Raw genomic sequence first — 25,913 nt, forward strand, 5'->3', positions numbered from 1 at the left:
CGTTTATGTTGATCTTATATCCTTCTTTCAAGACACTGTCCATTCCGTTCAACTGGTCTTCCAGGTCCTTGACTTTCTCTTCCAGAATTACGTCATCGGCAAACCTCAAAATTTTTATTTCTTATTTCTGAACTTTAATTCCTACTCTAAATTTACCTTTGGTTTCCTTTACTGCTTGATCAACGTACAGGCTGAATAACGTCACTCTCTCACTCACTTTCCGGTCAGTGCTTCCGTTTCATGCTCCTCGGCTCTTATAACTGCCGTCTGGTTTCTCAATAAATGGTATATAGCCTTTCATTGCCTGAATCTTACTCCCGCTTCCATCAAAATTTCGAAGAGTGTAATCCAGTCAACAATGCCAAAGGCTTTCTCTGAGTCTAAAATTGCTGCAAATGTAGTTAGCTTTTCCTTAACTTATCTTCTAAGATAAGTCATAACGTGAGTATTGGTCTGCGCATTCCTACATTTCTCCGGAATCGAAATGGATTTTCCTCGGGATCGGCTTCTACCAGGTTTTCCATTTTCTGAGAAGAATTTGTGTTAGTATTTTGCAACCATGGCTCGTAAGCGCACTATTTATTTTCTTCCATTTAAATTGTTTCATCGATTTTGTGATTATATATGTATAACTATTATGTCGACATATACTGTTATTTGATTAGTAGTTTTATTTCGTGCATGTGTATATTGCTTTAATATTTTTGGTAGGTTCGGCCCATTAAGGAAAACGTCTTCTACTAAAAAATTTTCACGAACGTTCTAATAGACAATTAACTAGTGTGGCAGTTCAAGGCGGAACTGAGCCGTGTAAAGACGGTCGAGTGTGGGGTGAAGAATTACCGCAGGAAAAGGCAGTATAATTTTGCAGAAAGATGTGTTCATCTTATTTCAGCTTTGTGACTTTGATTTAATCAGCAAAACAGACGTCTCCATCTCCCTGGGGTCCTGCAGGTTGCCAGAGACAATATCATGGCATCGACACCAGAGAGCATCCACTGTACGTCATCTCGAGATAGGAGGAACTATAACGCATTGAACAGATGTTAGCCGCCATCTCATAGCTGTGTCGTACAGAAACAAAATTCGGATAGCAGATTACATAAAAACCGAAACTAGTAAATGATATCAAAGACGATATAAATTTTCTTGAACTTGCGAATTTACAGTTACAGTCTGCGGTAAAACAACAACAGTACATTAGATTCAGCAGACAGATAATAAAAATTGAGCCCCTAAAGAGTAATGTTATATTAAAACATTTGCGCTCAAGTACTAATCAAAATTAAAAAAGCATTTAACTCCAGCTATAGTTCAAGTTGTTACATGCTTCTATTACATACATTATTTACGATGGATCTACACTTGTACTGCTAGTAACTGTCAACACACACCAGTGATGGTATTCTGTTTCCTTACTCTGTGCACACCATATTTACATAAAGATTTTGAGTTGTTCACCTATACATTTACTACCTGTAGCTAACAGTTTACTGAGAGCAATTATCAATACCGAAGTACCTGTAGTAATGGTGTCTTTTACCTATTTATGCGTTTCATCGTGTATATTGTTTATCGAATGATTGTGGACGTGTTTGCATATGGCATTGACCATTGGATGTCAGAGGATTTCATAGTTTCTTTCGTTCAGTTTCGGAATCTGATTTGACAAGAGGGGCGTGTCGAATCAGTGTTATTTAGTTATCCAGTGGTGGTTGTGTTATATTTCGGTACTGAGATACTAAGTAGTCTCAAGACAGTGTAGTGGACTCTAGCAATAAGAAGTCTGAATGAGGACGGTATTGGTTTTCCATTACCTGTTATCTACAACTGAACCTACTGTGGAGCACGTAAACTACACTCCTGGAAATTGAAATAAGAACACCGTGAATTCATTGTCCCAGGAAGGGGAAACTTTATTGACACATTCCTGGGGTCAGATACATCACATGATCACACTGACAGAACCACAGGCACATAGACACAGGCAACAGAGCATGCACAATGTCGGCACTAGTACAGTGTATATCCATCCACCTTTCGCAGCAATGCAGGCTGCTATTCTTCCATGGAGACGATCGTAGAGATGCTGGATGTAGTCCTGTAGAATGGCTTGCCATGCCATTTCCACCTGGCGCCTCAGTTGGACCAGCGTTCGTGCTGGACGTGCAGACCGCGTGAGACGACGCTTCATCCAGTCCCAAACATGCTCAATGGGGGACAGATCCGGAGATCTTGCTGGCCAGGGTAGTTGACTTACACCTTCTAGAGCACGTTGGGTGGCACGGGATACATGCGGACGTGCATTGTCCTGTTGGAACAGCAAGTTCCCTTGCCGGTCTAGGAATGGTAGAACGATGGGTTCGATGACGGTTTGGATGTACCGTGCACTATTCAGTGTCCCCTCGACGATCACCAGTGGTGTACGGCCAGTGTAGGAGATCGCTCCCCACACCATGATGCCGGGTGTTGGCCCTGTGTGTCTCGGTCGTATGCAGTCCTGATTGTGGCGCTCACCTGCACGGCGCCAAACACGCATACGACCATCATTGGCACCAAGGCAGAAGCGACTCTCATCGCTGAAGACGACACGTCTCCATTCGTCCCTCCATTCACGCCTGTCGCGACACCACTGGAGGCGGGCTGCACGATGTTGGGGCGTGAGCGGAAGACGGCCTAACGGTGTGCGGGACCGTAGCCCAGCTTCATGGAGACGGTTGCGAATGGTCCTCGCCGATACCCCAGGAGCAACAGTGTCCCTAATTTGCTGGGAAGTGGCGGTGCGGTCCCCTACGGCACTGCGTAGGATCCTACGGTCTTGGCGTTCATCCGTGCGTCGCTGTGGTCCGGTCCCAGGTCGACGGGCACGTGCACTTTCCGCCGACCACTGGCGACAACATCGATGTACTGTGGAGACCTCACGCCCCACGTGTTGAGCAATTCGGCGGTACGTCCACCCGGCCTCCCGCATGCCCACTATACGCCCTCGCTCAAAGTCCGTCAACTGCACATACGGTTCACGTCCACGCTGTCGCGGCATGCTACCAGTGTTAAAGACTGCGATGGAGCTCCGTATGCCACGGCAAACTGGCTGACACTGACGGCGGCGGTGCACAAATGCTGCGCAGCTAGCGCCATTCGACGGCCAACACCGCGGTTCCTGGTGTGTCCGCTGTGCCGTGCGTGTGATCATTGCTTGTACCGCCCTCTCGCAGTGTCCGGAGCAAGTATGGTGGGTCTGACACACCGGTGTCAATGTGTTCTTTTTTCCATTTCCAGGAGTGTATTTACAGGCTCGGCAAACTCATAACACTTGCTTCATCGTAAAGTCTGCAGGTGAAGTAGTTAGGACAGTTTTAGTATATCACGTATATCAGTGACAGCAAGAGATATATGTCAGTACTCTGCATGAAACATTTGGATGTGTGGCTGATGGTACTTTTTACACCACTGTTACTTCTTACTTTCCTGTCACAATCACGAATGGTGAGGTGGAAGAACTACTGTTTGTTAGCTTTCTTGTGAGTTGCAACTCTCCAATTTTACCGTTACGTTCTGATCTCTATTTGTTAGTAGGAGGAAGAAATATATTGGTTCGCTCTTCTAGGACAGTACGCCCACGGAGTTTTAACAATAAACCTCTCCACCATGGTTCACAACGGTCCTCTTGTATTGCAGCTTCTGCCGTACAGTTAACTGAGCATTTACATGATGCTTTCGCACTTGATAAAAGCAACTGTGACGAAACACGCTGCCCTTGTTTCGATCAGCTCTACTTCGTCTGTCAGCCTGATGGGTCTCAGACTGACTAGCAGTATTCAGGTATCGGCCGAACCAAAGTTTTGTAAGGTACCTCTTTCGTGGGTTGACCACACTTTCGATTCTCCCAACAAATCTTTGTCAGCCATGTGCCTTAGGTATTATTTGTTTTATATGGTCATTCCACATTGAATCGCTCCAAGATATTTAATGGTTGCGATTGATTTCACTGATTGTTCGACTACTGTATAACCAAACAATAACGGGTCTTTCCGCTTAACTGTGAGCAATAAGTTACTTTGATGTTGAGGGTCAGCTGCCAATATCCGTCCTAAGCGTAGAGTCTTTGAAGACAACTAAATTAGCAAAGCATGTCTAGTAAAACCTTGTATGCCATTTCACCATGATGGCTGCTATGAGTCACCACAGCACAGACTCCTTAAGATATTTCCAGCTCTGGAATGTCATTCTGAACCTTCACCATTAAACAGCTGCGAAAAGGATGCCGAGTTTGGTTCGAGCAGAATACAGAAAGCGCACAATTCCCTCGAGGAAATTCAGATGTCCTCAGCGAAACGGGGTCCAGCAGCATCCACTGCCAGGCAGTTTTTTTACATACCAGTACTTTCTGCCGAATCACTAAACAGAAGGTATGAAAAAATTCCTTGAGGTGCTAAGAAACTACACGTATAAAAGTACACAATTTGCTGCTTCAAGGTATCTGCATAAGTCCCTATTTGAATCCGCCATGCACTGTACAGCGGGTCGAAGAGAAATTAGAGCCCAACTTTCGTAATTGGTAAGAGTCCAGAAATAAGCGACAATATGTCAATGTCATGTAATGGCTTATGTGAATCGTTTAATACTGCTACATGTATAAGGGTATATAAACTGATCTGAGCAGCATACGAACGATGGAGTCAGTGTTATTCTTGTTTGCACACTCAAAGGCAAGTTACAGTTATGCATTCTCCACAATACAGCTCTACGAGGTTCATTCAATAATTAAAGAGACAAATTGGTCTGGGGAAAAAATAATAGTAGGACAAGATTCGTACTTACATGGCTTTAAGTTGGCATCACTGGGATGAGCCCTGACCAGCTGATGTATCAACATTGTTTTGTTTTTAACCTCAAAAATACATTTCAAGATGGTGAGGCCGCTTGAAACGTCGACATTAGTTGAACAACAAATTTTTTACTTGTTGAACGCGAGAAACCAGCGAATATATACTTAGAATGTCTAAAGTTTATGGTGAAGGTTCTGTCAATCGTGTAAATTTGTACAAGTGGGCAGAGGACTTCTAAAATGGTCGCGACTCAATGACTGACGAACACCGTTCTGGCCGACCAGTTGCAGTTTCAACTTCTTCACTTCAAAGTCGAGTTGATGACATTATTCGTGCCGACCGCAGTGTGACTGTGAAAATGATAGTTGATAAGGTTGAAGTTAGTACTGGTAGAGTTCATAACATTATCTGTAACAAGCGGAAGTACTGCAAAGCATGTGCAAGATGGGTCCCAAAGGGGTTGGCGCGGCTACACGAGGAAACAAGGTTGAGAGTGTGCACAGGGCTAAAGGAACGTTATGAAAGAGATGGTGAGCACTTCCTCAACAAAATTTTAGTTATGAAACTTGGGTTCACTGTTATGAGCCAGAATCAAAAAGACAAAGCATGGTGTGGAAGCACACCAACTGAACAGTCAAGTTAAAATTGAAAACCCAAGCATCCGCAGGAAAAGTCATGTTGACGGTGTTTTGGGATGCTGAAGATCCAGTTATTTGTGATTATCTCGAAGAGCAGAGTGCAATCAACAGACAATAGACTCGGACTTGCTTTGCCATGAGAGAGAGACGTCCTGCATCTCAGAGGTGTGATTCTCCAGCACGACAACGATCGTCCTCATATTGGTCTACTGCCCCGTGAAACAATCGACAAAACGGGCTGGAAAGTACTGCCTCATCCCCCTTACAGTCCTGATTTACATTTGTTTGGTGCCCTGAAGAAGGCATTACGTAGGAAGAGGTTCCAGGACAACGAGGACGTGAAAAGTTTGTGGGAAATGGGTTCAGACATCAAGATAAAGAGTTTTGTGCAGCCGGAATAAAAAAGCTTGTAGCCCGTTGAAATAAATGCATAAATCTTCAAGGGTATTATGTTGAAGAGTTGAAAAAGTATTGTATTGCAAAATCAAATGCTTTTTTCTCCAGACCAATATGTCTCTTTAATTACTGAGTGTCCCTCGTATTTGACACTTGATGTTACACAATGTTGTAAATACACCATTCATCACTGTTTTACAAAATAATCTCACCCTTGAGTGCCTCACAAGTCTTTGGATGTCGTCTCCCAAGCTCAAGCGCTAAAACAGGAGTTCTTACGCCAGATTAGTTCCTTGGCCTGGGTCTCTCGAAATTGAGACACCTGAAGTGAGACGTAGTAGTAGTAACATAAAACGGAAAATGAGCAGAGATATGTGGTCAGACGGTTATAGGGTACTAACTACACCACCCAAATACCCAGCATCGTACGTGCTTTCCTAGTAATCGGAAATTTACACTCCTGGAAATTGAAATAGGAACACCGTGAATTCATTGTCCCAGGAAGGGGAAACTTTATTGACACATTCCTGGGGTCAGATACATCACATGATCACACTGACAGAACCACAGGCACATAGACACAGGCAACAGAGCATGCACAATGTCGGCACTAGTACAGTGTATATCCACCTTTCGCAGCAATGCAGGCTGCTATTCTCCCATGGAGACGATCGTAGAGATGCTGGATGTAGTCCTGTGGTACGGCTTGCCATGCCATTTCCACCTGGCGCCTCAGTTGGACCAGCGTTCGTGCTGGACGTGCAGACCGCGTGAGACGACGCTTCATCCAGTCCCAAACATGCTCAATGGGGGACAGATCCGGAGATCTTGCTGGCCAGGGTAGTTGACTTACACCTACTAGAGCACGTTGGGTGGCACAGGATACATGCGGACGTGCATTGTCATGTTGGAACAGCAAGTTCCCTTGCCGGTCTAGGAATGGTAGAACGATGGGTTCGATGACGGTTTGGATGTACCGTGCACTATTCAGTGTCCCCTCGACGATCACCAGTGGTGTACGGCCAGTGTAGGAGATCGCTCCCCACACCATGATGCCGGGTGTTGGCCCTGTGTGCCTCGGTCGTATGCAGTCCTGATTGTGGCGCTCACCTGCACGGCGCCAAACACGCATACGACCATCATTGGCACCAAGGCAGAAGCGACTCTCATCGCTGAAGACGACACGTCTCCATTCGTTCCTCCATTCACGCCTGTCGCGACACCACTGGAGGCGGGCTGCACGATGTTGGGGCGTGAGCGGAAAACGGCCTAACGGTGTGCGGGACCGTAGCCTAGCTTCATGGAGACGGTTGCGAATAGTCCTCGCCGATACCCCAGGAGCAACAGTGTCCCTAATTTGCTGGGAAGTGGCGGTGTGGTCCCCTACGGCACTGCGTAGGATCCTACGGTCTTGGCGTGCATCCGTGCGTCGCTGCGGTCCGGTCCCAGGTCGACGGGCACGTGCACCTTCCGCCGACCACTGGCGGCAACATCGATGTACTGTGGAGACCTCACGCCCCACGTGTTGAGCAATTCGGCGGTACGTCCACCCGGCCTCCCGCATGCCCACTATACGCCCTCGCTCAAAGTCCGTCAACTGCACATACGGTTCACGTCCACGCTGTCGCAGCATGCTACGAGTGTTAAAGACTGCGATGGAGCTCCGTATGCCACGGCAAACTGGCTGACACTGACGGCGGCGGTGCACAAATGCTGCGCAGCTAGCGCCATTCGACGGCCAACACCGCGGTTCCTGGTGTGTCCGCTGTGCCGTGCGTGTGATCATTGCTTGTACAGCCCTCTCGCAGTGTCCGGAGCAAGTATGGTGGGTCTGACACACCGGTGTCAATGTGTTCTTTTTTCCATTTCCAGGAGTGTATTTTGTGTTACTATGCTTAAATGCTCTTCTGTACTCATAATGTGCCCCAACGCTCATTACGCTAGACTAACCACAGAAGACATACAGGGGATGGAGAAAAATGTGGAAGCACCGAAAACATAGCCCATAACCATGTCTAATAATACTGTCGAGGGAGGAAACCCGTTGGCATTCAAAATAGCTTCCAGCTTCCAGCTGTCTCGGGATGGGTGAATATAGGTCCTGCGTGGTTTTCAAGGGAATCTTATGCGATTCTTCCTGCGAAATTGCGTAACAGTGCGTAGTTCAAGCAACGACGATGGAGATACACAGTGATCACGCAGTCTTCTCTCCAAAGTAGGTCACAAAGGCTCAATAATATTGAGATCTGGAGACTGTGGTAGCAAGGGATGATGCGACATTCCAGCCTCGTGTTAAAAAATGTACGAGTCCTGGACGATGCGATCTATGTGAAGATCGGCTCTATCAACCTGGAACACTACATCACCCTGGGGAAAAAACATTATAGCATAGGCTACTGTATGGTAAACATAATCATTGACAGTAATTTAGAACAGCAGAGTAACCATGGGGACTATGGAATCGCCATAGAATAAATTATATGATGAAACTAAATGACAAACATTGTCCATGAAATTGCAATGCGGAACACTTTGCACAAGCAAACGGAGGAGTTTCGTCGCTAGGTCATACCCGCTGGATATATCCATATGTTACAAACTCGTATGTGACAAATTCTTCTCGACAGATCTGAGAATGATTATTACTGATTGACACTATCGATGGTGTAGGTCCCTCTAGTAATCAAAATGGTATACATACTGCAATTTCAAGCATCTCTGTAACAGATGTTCATAGTGACGATGCCGACCTGCTGTATACATAAATACAGTAATATAAAAAGGAAAGATATTAAAATGGCGCAGAAGAGGTCAGACAACTCTACATTTTCTTATTATACCATGTATTTTTGCCACCATGATTCAACATCAATTATATCTTGGATGCCTTAACTGTGAGGCTATTGATTAACTGTTGATAATTGTGCAATACGTGCTTAATAATTTGCTTTGTCGGAGCTGTGTAGTTTATCAAACTTTTTACATTTTAAATGTTCACAAATACGTTCATAAATAACTGATCTCTTCCCGAGGGACTGATAATTTCTGAACGCGGTAGGAAATGTCTGACATCTTTTACTTTGGTGCCTTTTTTCTTCGCAGAGAGCGGGAAAGAAACTGGGAGTCAGTTGTAGCTGGACTTCTCACTACTTAAATATCTGTACTTCAGTTAAAAGGGAAGAACGTTTTCTTTTCGCATTACAACAGTAACATTAGTTATATGTGATAAAGCTGTTATTTAGTTCTGATCAATACACTGATTTAATCTTTAATAAAGTGAGTTACTATTAAATCGAAGCTTACCGTTTCCTTCCTCCCATACCTTTTTCCAAAGTCATTTTTTTATTTAAAGAGCAATATTTGTCCATTATTGCTGAAGTGACCTAATAGAAGTCTTAATTAAACTTCTTTAGCATACAGAAAACGTGGTTAGTTGATATTTTATTGAAAATTGCTATTAGATTTATTCTGAATAGTAACTAAATAGTCACAGTTTAAAGATAAAAGTTTTCCTACGTGTAGAATTGCTCATTTTGCGAAAGCCAGTGGTTAATTTGACAATTAAGATCTTGCAAAATTAATGTGAAACACGAAAATTAACAGCTGATATCATTTCTCCTTGGTCCGCCCCTTGTAGCTGAGTGGTCAGCGCGACGGAATGTCATACCTAACGGTCCGGGTTCGATTCCCGGCTGGGTCGGAGATTTTCTCCGCTCAGCGATTTGGTAGTGTGTTGTTCTTATCTTCATCATTTCATCCCCATCGACACGCAAGTCGCCAAAGTGGCGTCAACTCTGAAGACTTGCACCAGGCGAACGGTCTACACCCTCGTCACACCGAATTTCCATTTCCATTTCTCCTTGAATAAGTTTGGAAATGCTGTGTGCGAAAGTAGGAAGGTTTGTGCTGGGTAGTTTCGTTTTTTCATTGAAGTGGAGTTGGAAGATTTCAAGAAAAATTCCTTTAATGATTTTTAATATGGGGAAAAAATAAATTCTCTGTTTCGTTCCTAAGGGCTGGCAATCTAATTCTTTAGCTAACAGTACGTTTTTTCTTAGACGGAAAAGGCAAAAGGCAAAGTCGCACTGCTTCTCGTCCCCGTAGTGAATACAAGCATTGTTGTTTAATGGATGTTTCAAAGCCATCTGAATAATAACTAAAGTAAAAGAGTGCAATTTGTGTAAAGTATTGTAGAATAAGCAAACCTAACATCAAGTTCAAATGTATGTCAATTCCTAAGGGACCAAACTACTTAGGTCATCGATCCAAAGACTTACACACTACTTAAACTAACTTATTATAAGAACAACACAAACACGAATGCCCCTGGGAGGACTCGAACCTCCGGCGCGAATGGCCGCACAGTCCGTGACATGACGCCCGAAACCTCGCTGCCACTGCACGCTGCCAACATCAAGTAGACGCTTAGAAATAACATGGATGCCTTAGTAAGTAACCTACCACTTTTAGGCTAGGGTTACAAACATCTTCAGATTTAGAGTCATTAAAAACTTAAGTACAGATCAACCACTACCGTGACGAGTTATCGTGATATTAAGTTGTACTTCTGCAGTCATAGTGCGGGTGAATCCTTACTTTCGTGGAACTAAATCATTCGAGTGCGTCCGGAAACTAGTCTCGTTTATACACTACTGGCCATTAAAATTGCAACACCACGAAGATGACTTGCTACAGACGCGAAATTTAACCGACAGGAAGAAGATTCTGTGATATGCAAATGGTTAGCTGTTCAGAGCATTCACCCAAGGTTGGCGCCGGTGGCGACACCTACAACGTGCTGACATGAGGAAAGTTTCCAACCCATTTCTCATACACAAACAGCTGTTGACCGGCATTGCCTGGTGAAACGTTGTCGTGGTGCCTCGTGTAAGGAGGAGAAATGCGTACCATCACGTTTCCGACTTTGATAAAGGTCGGATTGTAGCCTATCGCGATTGCAGTTTATCGTATCACGACATTGCTGCTCGCGTTGGTCGAGATCCAATGACTGTTAGCAGAATATGGAATCGGTGGGTTCAGGAGCGTAATACGGAAAGCCGTGCTGGACCCCAACGGCCTCGTATCACTAGCAGTCGAGATTACAGGCATCTTATCCGCATGGCTGTAACGGATCGTGCAGCCACGTCCCGATCCCTGAGTCAACAGATGGGGACGTTTGCAAGACAACAACCATCTGCTTGAACAGTTCGACGACGTTTGCAGCAGCATGGACTATCAGCTGGGAGACCGTGGCTGCGGTTACCCTTGACACCGCATCACGGACAGGAGCGCCTGCAATGGTGTACTCAACGACGAACCTGGGTGCACGAATGGCAAAAAATCATTTTTTCAGATAAATCCAGGTTCTGTTTACAGCATCACGATGGTCGCATCCGTGTTTGGCGACATCGCCGTGAACACACATTGGAAGCGTGTTTTCGTCATCGTCATACTGGCGTATCACCCGGCGTGATGGTATGGGGTACCATTGGTTACACGACTCGGTCACCTCTTTTTCGCGCTGACGGCACTTTGAACAATTGACGTTACATTTCAGATGTGTTACGACCTGTGGCTCTACCCTTCATTCGATCCCTGCGAAACCCTACATTTCAGTAGGATAATGCAAGACCGCATGTTGCAGGTCCTGTACGTGCCTTTCTGGATACAGAAAATGTTCGACTGCTGCCCTGGCCAGCACATTCCGCAAATCTCTCACCAATTGCAAACTTCTGGTCAATGGTAGCCGAGCAACTGTGGTATCGTGTTGTAGCTGCATGTGCAGCTGTACCTATACACGCCATCCAAGCTCTGTTTGTCTAAATGCCCAGACGTATCAAAGTCGTTATTACGGCCAGAGGTGGTTGTTCTGGGTACTGATTTCTCAGGATCTATGCACCCAAATTGCGTGAAAATGTAATCACATGCCAGTTCTATTATAATATATTTGTCCAATGAATACCCGTTTATCAACTTGCATTTCTTCTTGGTGTAGCAATTTTAATGGCCAGTAGAGTACTTCTGAGGGCAATGTTACAACGTATTGAGACTGTCCGCAAACAATGACACCAATAAGAATTTTGCGGATATTCTGATACACCTAAGAGTAGTGAACAGACAGTGATACTCTACACCGTTAACTCGCTGCTACATATTAAGCTCCGCTTTAGCAGCCAAGGCTAGACCTGTTATAGAACACCAGCGCTTGACAGGGCGGAAGACATCGGATGTGGGCTGCTGCTCTCGTGGAAGACATGAGTTCACTACACTGCCAAGTGGATCAAGTTGCGAGCTGACGCAGACCACTAGCTGCAAGGACAAGCCGTAGCCACAACAGAGGTGCGGGAGAGGTATTTTCTTTTTAACGTGGCTGCCGACGGCCGCAAAAACCAACGCACGTATACATTCCTGATCTTTTCATCGACAATAATTCATTGATAGTTTGCAGAGAATTCATTTTTTATTGCAGCACGGGAACAGTCATTTCGGGAAGAACACGAAAGGAAGAAATATGCAGCAAAGGACTGGCAACTGTTTTTTCGAGAAAGGAAATATTAGGATCTGAAGGGAGCTATGGTTTTCTAAGAGTCCGAAATAGGATATTCTCCGGCCGATTACGCAAACGGTAGGGGACAAAGGGAAGACACCAGGATAGCTCAACATGTTCTGTCCAAACTTATGGTTCCATATAAACATTCATGATGCATTTCGATCTTCAATTCTAAATTACTTTCCTTGGCCCCTTGTACCGCGAATGGGTGGACCATGCATTCCTGTCACTAATTAACCTCTGTACTACTTGTACAATCTGCAGTCTCTAGACTCTTGTTACCTGAAAACATGCGTACGTTTTAACAGCGTGTCCCCTTTTCCTCCTCTTCTTCGTTCCTTTCTATTGTCTTTATTGTTCTACTTTGCTTTTATCGTTTTGATTTTATATTATTTTCACTAACCCCTTAAGCTGTTCCTTTCTGTGCGCGCTCTTCTGCCTCGGTTGGTACTTGTATGAAGTTTTGGCTGCCGGAATAGCGCTACGTGCCTTGCTCACTCATTAAAACATTTATTGGTATATTTGCATTAAAATAGAGAGTGAAATTTAATTTTAACATAACTACATGTCGTTTTCTGAGTGAAATATTTTAAAATATGAGGCTTCACTGAGAGGGACTGGATTGGATTGTTTGGGGGAGGAGACCAGACAGCGAGGTCATTGGTTTCATCGGATTAGGGAAGGACGGGGAAGGAAGCCGGCCGTGCCCTTTCAAAGGAACCATCCCGACATTTGCCTGGAGCGATTTACGGAAATCACGGAAAACCAAAATTAGGATGGCCGGATGCGGGATTGAACCGTCGTCCTTCCGCACTGGGAGGGACTTCACGGTCTGCACACCAGTAAGATGTGTTTTTTCGAGCACACTCCACACTTCCTCGTTGGTCTGTTCTTCTTAGTTACTAGCAAAAATATCTGGTCAATGCCTACCTATACTGCGAGTCACTTTTGTTGTTCGACGTGACGGACCTAATTACGATATTTGCTGTGTAGAGTAGATCATTAACATTAGCAGTTTAATGACTGACATTATTTATGTCCTTGCCATTTCAAACAATTAAAATCGGTGTAACTGGCCGAGAATACATTATCTTGATTGACGAGAGGTAACTACTAGTAGAGGAAACATCAATTACAAGTTAGAGCGCTATAACACGTGTCTGCGCGAAACGCGTCATTCCCATTAGCTGCAAGCCATAAAAGCAGACAAGCGAGCTGGTCATCGACGGGTATCTCAGTTATTCCACTTACAGGGTTAGCTATAAATCTATAACATTCTGTCAGATATTACCCTTTAATGTTAAGTAATGAACAAATAATCTGCTACTCGAAGCTCTGGCGTAGCTAGGATAACTGCCGCCATGACCACACTTTGACTGTGCACGCATCCCACCTCCGACATTACCCCATTTACTAAAATGGTGACTTTCACGGCCGGAAATGTCATGTCCATTATTATTATTATCCGGGCTGATATGCCGTGGTCGGTTGATGAATTCTGTGTCAGTTCCCAACGTTTCGTCCCCGTCTGCGGGAGACATCTTCAAGGGGGGGCAGTGGGTGTGTTGGACCTTCCATCGAGCTACGGACCCCCTTGAAGATGTCTCCCGCAGTTGGGGAAGAAACGTTGGGAACTGACACATAATTCATCAACCGACCACGGCATAACAGCCCGGATAATAATAATGGACATTACCCCATATGTTTGTTTAATCCGCGTCGCTGCTTTACCTTTTTATTCCTTTACTGCGACCAATAAGACTAAATAAGCCAAAATGGTTCACTTTTAAACAGCTATCTTCATATGACAAATCGCAACAAAAGATCCAATGTACAGCACGAAGTCGCATTGCTTGCAACTGTAACGTGCACTCATATTCGTTGTTTGATTGCAGATGAATACAAAGCCGCAAAAAAAAAAAAAAAAAAATAATAATAATAATAAAGCAAAAGACTCAAAATGCTGGGCGTTTGGAAATGAATATCGTGATTTTAAGACTTAGTTTCATCTATTACTGTCAGCTCATAATTATAAATAATAAATCAAATGAAAGAGCAACCCAAGCAGTTATGAATGTTCAGGGTGAGCACCATTCCTCACACAGTACACATCGAGTCGACTGGTGGATTCTTCTCAAATGGTTCAAATGGCTCTGAGCACTATGGGACTTAACATCTTAGGTCATCAGTCCCCTAGAACTTAGAACTACTTAAACCTAACTAACCTAAGGACATCACACACATCCATGCCCGAGGCAGGATTCGAACCTGCGACCGTAGCAGTCGCGCGGGATTCTTCCCAAACCTTGGTTAGTGTATCTGGAGTGATTGTTAGGACAACTGCTACAATCCTGTGTCTTAAGTCGGGCAGATCACCCGACAGCGGAGGGTCACAAACATGAACCTTTATGAATTCCCAAAGGCAAAACTAGCATGCCGTCAGATTGGGTGGAGGTGGAGGCCATGCGATACAAACTCCATCGTCCTTAATCATTTGCGTCCTTTATTCAATAACTCAGGCGGCCCGCCACCTTGCCCCTAAATAAAGTTCTGTGCTTCACCTTCTTCCATTACTGACGAAACACCTATAGTATTAGCGCATCGAGATAAGGAACACGTGTTACAGCTGCTTCACTGAAAAAGAAAGGTTCGTAAACTTTCCGCTGCGATGTGACACAAAAAACAGTCAATGTAGGGGAGTCTTGTTGCATCTGTATCACCTCGTGGGGATTTGTTGACCTTCAGACGCGTACATTACGTACGTTCACACTTCTACTTAGATGAAGTATCGGTTAGTTCCTGGAGATGACACAATCCATAAAATCTTCATCGTCATGCAGCAACATTTCGTTTGCAAATCTGGCACGTAAACTGTAGTCTGTCTGAAGCTAGAAGTCAGACGGATTAAGTTCAGATGATCGGGATGGCCAGGGAGGGCTGATAATTCCAGCATTTCCGGGACACGTCTGCCGCTACCGCTTCACTGCCTCTGCAATGTGCGGTTTAGTGTCATCTTGCATAAAACTGATCCTACTCAAACATACACGCTGTTGAAGCGTTGGAGTGATGTTAGTAAAATTCTAGTTAACTTTTTTTAGTTCCGTGACGCTTCGTTCTGCTTCCATAATAAGCTATTCAGATTTGACGTTGTTCTGAGCAGTGATTCTCTGTGTTCGGCATTGGTTTTCAAACCGTGCAATGGCGCCCCCCACCTCCAAGGAGGGAGTTGGGGAGCTGTAGGAGGGGGAGCGGGGGGGGGGGCGTAGTAAACGGAACGCAGTCGGGGCCACCTGCGACTGTAGAAGCAGCGCGGTTTCGGAATGAGGCACCTAGAACCGCTCGGCCACAGAGGCCGGCAGTACTTACGACTAACTGCCAACTGGGTACCCAGTACACAGCGGTCGGCAGTACTTACGAGGAACTGCCCACTGGGTACCCAGTATTTCCTTTGTATTCCCAATTTAACTTTCGTCTTAGATTATCAGCCTGAATACAAGCGCAGTAAGTGACCGTATCCAACCCGACCGCTGGAATTCGTAGCGTTTGAGAGTAACAGAAGTGCGAAAACTTTGCCGATCGTCGAACGTCTGCCCGATTCGGATCACTCCGTGCCAACTGTTTACTGTATAAAATTTCTAACTGCTTTAATGATACAGAAATTGTTGCCAGTAGTGGCTTTCTTTGGCGCTCGATTCTTAGTTGGACAGAGTTGTTCAGCCAGCAGCGATCAAACAAGCAGTTTAGAAAAGTCTACTTTTGATCTGAAAGTAACCTCTTGACTTGTAAAGCAATACTTTTTCTTTTCTTCGTCGTGAGTTTGTCGACGAAACGCAAATACAGTGATGATTAGATTAAATAGTTCCGTACCCAAAGGCTGGAAAATTGCTCAAGTCACACCAATACCCAAAAAGGGAAATTGGAGTAATCTGCTAACGTCGATTTGGAGTAAGGTTTTGGAAGATATACTGTATTCGAAAGTTATGAATTACCTCAAAGAAAACGATTTATTGACACATAGTCAGCACAGATTGAGGAAACATCGTTCTTCTGAAACACAACTAGCTCTTTATACTCGTGAAGTAATGAGTGCTATCGACTGGGATGTCAGATTGATTCCATATTTTTTTTAGATTTCCAGAAGGCTTTGGACACCGTTCCTCGCAAGCGCCTTCTAACCTAACTGCGTGCCTATGGAATATCGCCTCAGTTGTGCGACTGAATTCGTGATTTCCTGGCAGAAAGGTACAGTTCGTAGTAGTAGACGGAAGGTCATCGAGTAAACAAAAGCAATATACAGCGTTCCCCAAGGAAGTGTTATAGGCCCTCTATTGTTCCTGATCTATATTAACGACATAGGAGACAATCAGAGTAGTCCTATTAGATTGTTTGCAGACAATGCTGTCATTTGCGGTCTTGTAAAGTCATCAGATGGCCAAAACTAATTGTAAAATGATTTAGATAAGATGCGAGAAGTGGCAGTTGACCCTTAAAAAAGAAAAGTGTGAAGTTATTCACATGAGTACTAAAAGAAACCCGCTAAAATTTCGATTACGCTATAAGTCACATAAATCTGAAGGCTATAAATTCAACTAAATACTTAGGGACTCAGTAAAGGAAACGAAAGAAAAGTTCGGAGTAGGTATTAAAATCCATGGAGAAGAAATAACAACTTTGAGGTTCGCCGATGACATTGTAATTCTGTCAGAGACAGCAAAGGACTTGGAAGAGCAGTTGAACGGAATGGACAGTGTCTTGAAAGGAGGGTACAAGGTGAACATCAACAAAAGCAAAACGAGGATAATGGAATGTAGTCGAATTAAGTCGGGTGATGCTGCGGGAATTAGATTAGGAAATGACACACTTAAAGTAGTAAAGGAGGTTTGCTATTTGGGGAGCAAAATAACTAATGATGGTCGAAGTAGAAAGGATATAAAATGTAGACTGGCAACGGCAAGGAAAGCGTTTGTGAAGAAGAGAAATTTGTTAACATCCAGTATTGATTTAAGTGTCAGGTAGTTGTTTCTGAGAGTATTTGTATGGAGTGTAGCCATGTATGGAAGTGAAACCTGGACGATAAATAGTTTAGACAAGAGGAGAACAGAAGCTTTGGAAATGTGGTGCTATAGAAGAATGCTGAAGATTAGATGGGTAGATCGCAGGAGGTATTGAATAGAATTGGGGAGAAGAGGAGCTTGTGTCACAAGTTGACTAGAAGAAGGGATCGGTTGCTAGGACATGTTCTGAGGCATCAAGGGATCACTAATTTAGTACTGGAGGGCAGCATGGAGGGTAAAAATCGTAGAGGGAGACCGAGAGATGAATACACTAAGCAGATTCAGAAGGATGTAGGCTGCAGTAGGTACTGGGCTTCCACAGGATTGAGTAGCATGGAGAGCTGCATCAAACCAGTCTCAGGACTGAAGACCACAACAACACAACAACAACTTAGGGATTACAATGACAAACAACCTAAATTGGAACGATCACATAGATGGAGATGAAATGGAAATGATCGTATGGCATTGTTGGCCTGGCGCCGTTTTGCAAGTCCTTTTTAGTTGATGTCACTTCGGTAACGTGCAAGTTAATGATGATAAAGGACTCAAAACACCCTGTCCCCTGGCGGGAATCGAATCCGGGCCCCATGCGTCGTTGGTGGTAACGCTACCGCTACGCGACAGAGGCGGACATCACATAGATAATGCTGTGGGCAGAGCAAACCCAAGACTACCACTCATCGGCAGAACACTTAGAAGGCGCAACAGGTCTACAAAAGAGACTGCTTACAACACGCCAGTCCGCCTTTTTCTGGAGTACTGCTGTGCGGCATGGGATCCACATCAGGTGGGACTGACGGGTGACATCGAAAAAGTTCAAAGAAGGGTGACTCGTTTTGTACTAAAGCGAAATATGGGAGATAGGGCCACAGACATGATACGTGAGTTGTAATGGCAATCATTATAACAAAGGCTTTTTACGTTGCGACGGGAACTTCTCATGAAATTTCAATCACCAATTTTCTCCTCTGATTGCGAAAACATCCTGTTGGCAACCAACTACATAGAGAGAAACGATCATCACGATAAAATAAGAGACGTCAGAGCTCGCACAGAAAAATTTAAGTTCTCGTTTCTCCCGCGCGCCCTTCTTGAGTGGAACGGCAGAGAGACAGGTTGAAGGTGGTTCGTTGAACCCTCTGCCAGGCACTTTACGAGGTGCATTCAAGTTCTAAGGCCTCCGATTTTTTTTCTAATTAACTACTCACCCGAAATCGATGAAACTGGCGTTACCTCTCGACGTAATCGCCCTGCAGACGTACACATTTTTCACAACGCTGACGCCATGATTCCATGGCAGCGGCGAAGGCTTCTTTAGGAGTCTGTTTTGACCACTGGAAAATCACTGAGGCAATAGCAGCACGGCTGGTGAATGTGCGGCCACGGAGAGTGTCTTTCATTGTTGGAAAAAGCCAAAAGTCACTAGGAGCCAGGTCAGGTGAGTAGGGAGCATGGGGAATCACTTCAAAGTTGTCATCACGAAGAAACAGTTGCGTAACTTTAGCTCGATGTGCGGGTGCGTTGTCTTGGTGAAACAGCACACACGCAGCCCTTCCCGGACGTTTTTGTTGCAGTGCAGGAAGGAATTTGTTCTTCAAAACATTTTCGTAGGATGCACCTGTTACCGTAGTGCCCTTTGGAATGCAATGGGTAAGGACTACGCCTTCGCTGTCCCAGAACATGGACACCATCATTTTTTTCAGCACTGGCGGTTACCCGAAATTTTTTTGGTGGCGGTGAATTTGTGTGCTTCCATTGAGTTGACAGGCGCTTTGTTTATGTATTGAAAAATAGCATCCACGTCTCATCCATTGTCACAACCGACGAAAAGAAAGTCACATTCATGCTGTCGTTGCGCGTCAACACTGCTCGGCAACATGCCACACGGGCAGCCATGTTGTCGTCCGTCAGCATTCGTGGCACCCACCTGGATGACACTTTTCGGATTTTCAGGTCGTCATGCAGGATTGTGTGCACAGAACCCACAGAAATGCCAACTCTGGAGGCGATCTGTTCAACAGTCATTCGGCGATCCCCCAAAACAATTTTCCTCACTTTCTCGATCATGTCGTCAGACCGGCTTGTGCGAGCCCGAGGTTGTTTCGGTTTGTTGTCACACGATGTTCTGCCTGCATTAAACTGTCGCACCCCGAACTCACTTTCGACACATCAATAACTCCATCACCACATGTCTACTTCAACTGCCGATGAATTTCAATTGGTTTCACACCACGCAAATTCAGAAAACGAATGACTGCACGCTGTTCAAGTAAGGAAAACGTCGCCATTTTAAGTATTTAAAACAGTTCTCATTCTCGCCGCTGACGGTAAAATTCCATCTGCCGTACGGTGCTGCCATCTCTGGGATGTATTGACAATGAACGCGGCCTCATTTTAAAACAATGCGCATGTTTCTATCTCTTTACAGTCCAGAGAAAAAATCGGAGGCCTTAGAACTTGAATGCACCTCGTATTGCGAGTAACAGAAGTAATCACTTGGATGTAGACGTAGATGTTTGCTGGTGTACAGAACAAGGGTGTCAACCAGCCGTCATGTTTGTTATGAAGTATTCAGCAATGTTGCGACGAGGCCTTGGGATCTCGAACGGCATTTGTGGACTAAATGTAGCGCGTTAAGAAGGGGGGGGGGGGGGGCCGATGAAGGTTTTCGCTGTAAAATGGGTGATTTTGAAACAGACGAAGTTGGATAGTACTGGATCCATTGCGCAGTCTTCTGAAAAAGCTAGCTTCCTATGAGTTATCGCTACTGACAGCAAAGCCAAAGAGAAGTCATGTTGATGGAGAAATGGTTGTCCAACCCCTGTTTGTTGAAAGTGGCTGATTTTGTTCTTGGACAAGAAAGTAAACAAAACCTTTCACAAATACCTGTTTCGGGCAACGCTACGAAACGTCTGGGTGTTGATATGGCCGAAGACATAACAAATCGGTCACTACAGGCCGCAAAAGAATCAGTATTTTTCTCAATACGGTAGTACAGATGTTGCAGATTATTTTCAACTGTTAGTTTTCGTTCGATGCATACGAAACGAAACAATTAAAAACGAGTTGCTATTTTCTACAGACCTAATGATACTTCAAAAAGATTTCATACAATGATAGCAATATTTGAATTCTTTTGAAGATATGAACAGTCATGGCACAAGCCAAACACAGTGCGCTTGGATGTCTTTTTCCGCCCTTTGTGCATATTTTGGAACCGAACAGAGGAAATTGCTATTTCATACGGAAGTACGCTGAATCTCAAAGAAGGAAATATGTTAGCTAGATTAATTGAAGTTGGAGATAAAGTGACTTAATTTTCGGAAATTCAAACGCGAAAAGAATTGTGTGTGTAACTACGAAAACCAGGTGTTCGAGTTGTGTTGGGTTATCTGTCAGTTGATTTCGACTCATTGAACTCACTGCAAGGAGGAGATCCCAACATAACACCAGGATGCAATCACACTGCATTATGACAGGTTGTAACTTCGGAAACGTAAAACTGCAGCCTGCAGTTACTCCTGTTTTCCCAAATCATTTGGAATTCTCGAAGAAACACTCTTTACGGAGGTCTTTAAGGAGACTAATGCTACAAATAAAATATTAAATGATTTGCAGCATCTAAGTGACATATTTAAACCCTACGTCCCTAGTTCGTGTGATAATAACATTTACAGACGTGCTACAGATACTGTTCATATTGACATAGATGTGTGGACGGAAATACTGCAAGAACAAGCTTGGGAAATTAAAAACGGTTGTGAGGCCAAATGTGACGCTGAGAAGATGGATAAGTCATTATTTCGGGTAAAATATCTGAATGTTTATCTCAGCACAGCAAAGCAAGCACTGCAAATATTTTTGCCAAAGTGTATTTTCAGCACTTGTAACTATGAAAACGAAATACAGAAGTAAATTCAGTATTCCTAGTGATTTAAATTGTGCACTTTCTTCTATTCAATCAAGAATTGAAAATATTTGCAAAAATGTGAAAACTTATCCATCTCAATGATTTATTTCTTTTTTATTGCCAAATATGTGCGGAAATCGTATATGTCTCTAATTTAATATTTATATTATAAAGTTTATGAGTGGTCTGCTATTTTATTTATTTTTTTATTTTCCTCTTATTACACTTAAGCATGCGAGTATTTGCGACAGGCCGTAGTTCGGTCGTCTAGTATCTCCCCCATTCGAAGCACTTTGTGTGAGCTGCCTTCCGTTTCAGACTGCTCTCAGCCTCAGCGATATATCAGCTGTCGCCATTTTTCTTCACTTAATTTCGATATATTCGAACAAATTATTTTCGCAATATTTGCTACAAATACGGGCCGCGCTTGAAACTGTCCGCCTCTGTAATGAGTAGAGAACGAATTTCCACGCAAACGCTTGTATTGACCATTTTAGGGAATAAATGCGTATATCGGAGAATTTTTTATTTGATACCTTCTATTTAGAAATACATGAGGGATTCAAATAATTTTCCTGACATAATGGAGGTGTTGTATAACTTGTATTTGCGTAATAGGTACTCGCTTTTATCATGTGAATTATGACCAAATTGAATATTATGTAAAAAATGTGGTAATTTGGTTGAACTAAGTGTTATATTAGAACTGAAAAAATTTGGTAATTTTTGGAGTGCTTTATTTCATAGAATTGTGTGTAGGACATAACACAGTGGACCTAAACCATTTTCTTCCCACGTCTGTGTTAAGATATTAGTCGACAAAGCAAAAGTGCTTCCTTGACACCCACAAAGGAAAGTGCATAAGGGAAGTACAGTATGCACATTTATAGTAGCATGCCAAAAAAAGCCAGAACATGAAACTTCCTGCCAGATTAAAATTGTGTGCCGGACCGAGACTCGAACTCGGGACCTTTGCCTCACGCGGGCAAGTGCTCTACCATCTTTTTTTTTTTTTTTTTTATTTATCCAGAGTGTGAATTTTTTTTTCCTTTATGATGATGTAGTGTTTGAATAGTAGAAAATACATGAAATGTATTCGCAGTTACGAATATAGACAAGCAGCAGCTGTATAATAGAATGACGACAATGAAAATTTTTGCCGGACCGGGACTCGAACCCGGATTTTCTGCTTATCGCGAGAGGTTACCTTACACTTTTTTTTTTACCGTCGCACAGACCACTTTTTTTTCTTTTTTTTCTTTTTTTTTACTTTTTTTTTATTTTTTTAAGTGGACCGGTGGGGGCTCGGGGGGCAAAGTGGGCAGGGGTCGAAACCTGAGGCCTGGCCACAGTGTCCCCCTCACCACCACCGAGCTTGTGGTGCTTAGGGAAGTGGGAGAAACAGGAATCAACAGTAGTGGAAGGCGTTGTTATTTATTTATTTGCATGTGTTTTTGTAAGATTCACTAATAGCATGAAATTATGCGAACACATATGTGAAAGAAAATGAAATATAAATTCTGGGTAAAGAAAAAGAAATGAAAAAGGAAAAGCAAAAAGAAATAAAATCCGCGCAATCTGCGACGCGCTCTCCCATCCGCGGAGATCAGAAGTAGAATAGATCGTAGGCGGTTGAAACTCAGACACCGCCGGGGGAGGAGGGATGGGTGCCCTCTGTGCCAGGCACCCCCCAACTCAGTGGAGGTCTAACAAAGACCGCTCGAAGATAGTTGGCAAATAATGTTCGGTAACGTGGCGTGTTTTCGAGAGCTGCATGGGCTGTTCGTAAATAGGTCCAGAAGTCGAGGCGGGATTTAGGTCCCTCATGAAAGAGATAAGCGACCGCCCACCCTTTGACCCACGTAATAGCATGACATTTGGCGGCGGGAAAATGTCGGTCTTCCGGGTATAGAAACATGCGAGGCTCGACTGTGTCTGGTGGCACCCGGAGATAGCAGGCAATGATTTGCTGCACGAAGCGCCATACATCTCGCGATGAGGCGCATGTCAGACGGTGTTCATCAGTGTCCAGTTGCTGGCAAAGGAGACAAAGAGGGGATTCTGACAAGCCAATGTTGTGCAGGCGCTGCTTCGTGGCAAATTTCCTGTTGACTATGTGATACCACAGTGCCCGGACGTTCGTAGGGAAGAAGGGCTGGTGGACGGTAGTCCACACTATGGGCCACTGGATGGAGGGGTGTTTGGTCTCCATCACATTCCGGGGAACACAGCGCAGCAACAGGCTGTAAAAATCCTTAGTCCTAGGTGGGCGTGTATCTGGGAGACTGGTATGTATGTAACTGTAGTCGACGAAAAAGGTCGAAATATGGGACAAATGAGGCGCGGTATGGCCGACAGACACCGGTGATGAGGTGGAAGCAGGTAGGAGGACCTCAAGCAAGCTGCGTGTTAGAGATGTACCCTGGCCCATCCACTGTTTTCTCATGGTACTCATGTACAAGGCTGCAGCTCGCATACGGACATTAACGAGCCCGACGCCATCTGAGCTACCCTAGCAGTACTCACGCCCAGGCCTCACAGCTTTACTTCTGCCAGTACCTCGTCTCCTACCTCCTAGCTTGGATAAGTCAGATGGTAGAGCACTTGCCCGCGAAAGGCAAAGGTCCCGAGTTCGAGTCTCGGTCCAGCACACAGTTTTAATAAGCCAGGAAGTTTCACATCAGCGCACACTCTGCTGCAGAGTGAAAATCTCATTCTGGAAGTCTGAACATTTCGTGTCGATAAACCTCTTTTTGCCATTGGTGCGATCGTCAGAATCTTAGTGTCGTGGGACTAAAGATGCGAGGAAAGTGGTGCCATGTCGTGGTGTACTGTTTGGCGTTGGCTACTTTATAATAATTAAATGAGTAATTAATTACTAGTCGTAATAACTGTAATAATATACATTTGTATGAGGAGACCTAAAATGCTCAATACGTTTTTGAAATGTCGTTTTTCTCTACTAACTGATTAGTGCTACAACACCTTTAAAATAGTTTCACTTTCCTTAAAACATCTGAGTAACGCATTTGAAGATGAGTGTCTATCTGTATAACACACAATATCGAATCTATGTTTCAACCGTGTCAAATTTACGAGGCCTGTACACCAAGTATGGAACGTTTCCATCTGACGCCGCTAGCGCTCGCCGATCGCGTATATTTTTGTATGTGCGTTCTCGGCAGCTCAGCCGGCATCCATCCGTGACAGCGGGAATGCCTCTGCGCGTCTGGTGTTTTCGATATTCGAATTTGAAATGTGCGCTGCAATCGAATATCCCGACAGTTCCGGTCTATGATACGGTTTTTGTTGGCAAAAAACCTAAAAACCCATACAAATTTATCGTGAAGTGTGCGACGCGTACGGAAACAACGTAATGAGTGAACGTTACGTCCGGAAATGGTGCATTTCATTTGAAAATGGTCGAACCATCGTTCAGGATGAAGAGAAGAGTGGACGCCAGAGCATTGTGATTGACGATCTTGTCGCTGAAGTTGATGAAACGGTTCGTGAAAACCGTCGCTTTACAATAACGGAGCTTTCGCTCTCTTTTCCACAAGTTTCACGGACTTTGTTGTTTGAAATTGTCACGCAAAAACTAGACCACCACAAATTTTGTGCACGATGGGTGCCCAAAATGCTTACAGAGCACCATAAAGAACAACGAATAGGGGCAACGTTGACCTTTCTGGAGGCCTTCCACAAACATGGTGACTCATTACTGGATCGAATCGTAACCGGTGACGAGACTTGGGTGGAACACGTCGATTGCGAGACAAAATTACACTCCATGGAGTGGGGGCACACAAGGTCCCCCAAAAACCAATAAAATGTTTGAAAACCTTGTCAGCAAGAAAGTTCAGGGCGACAGTGTTTTGGCATAGGTAAGGTGTGCTTCGTATTGATTTTATCGAACGTGGAGCAACCATAAATTCTGCCCGGTACTGTCAATCTTTGCATAGCCTTAGAACAGCGGTTCAAAACCAACACCGATGAAAGCTGACGTCTAAAATTTTGTTTTTGCACGACAATGCCCGATCTCACACGGCAAACCGCACTAAAGAACTCCTTAATTCATTCAAATGGGAAATTTTGCCTCATTCGCTCCTACAGCCCCAATCTTGCACCAAACAACTTCCACTTGTTTCCCAAGATGTAGAACAGGCTTGCAACGCAGCGCTTTGATGACGACGTGTAACTCCAGGTGGGCACGACTCTCTGGCTGAAGTCTCAGGCGGCAGAATTTTACGAGGAAGGTATTTCAGATCTTGTACACCGCTATGATAAGTGTCTCATTATGTTTGGTGACTACGTGGGAAAGTAGTATGTCAGTCGCTCTTTCAGATGTATATAATAAAATGTATTTCTTGTACCTAGATTTTTTTAATGCCAAAACGTTCCCAACTTTCTGAATAGCCCTCGTATACCATTGTAGCTTTTTAGTAAGGTGCACGCGAACTTGTCGATTGGCAACTCCGAACCGGAGACAGGTAAAACACTCCACCTGTCACGGCACCTCTTACGCCACCCCTC

Source organism: Schistocerca cancellata, chromosome 3, assembly GCF_023864275.1.
Source record: "Schistocerca cancellata isolate TAMUIC-IGC-003103 chromosome 3, iqSchCanc2.1, whole genome shotgun sequence".
Taxonomy (NCBI): Eukaryota; Metazoa; Arthropoda; class Insecta; order Orthoptera; family Acrididae; genus Schistocerca; species Schistocerca cancellata.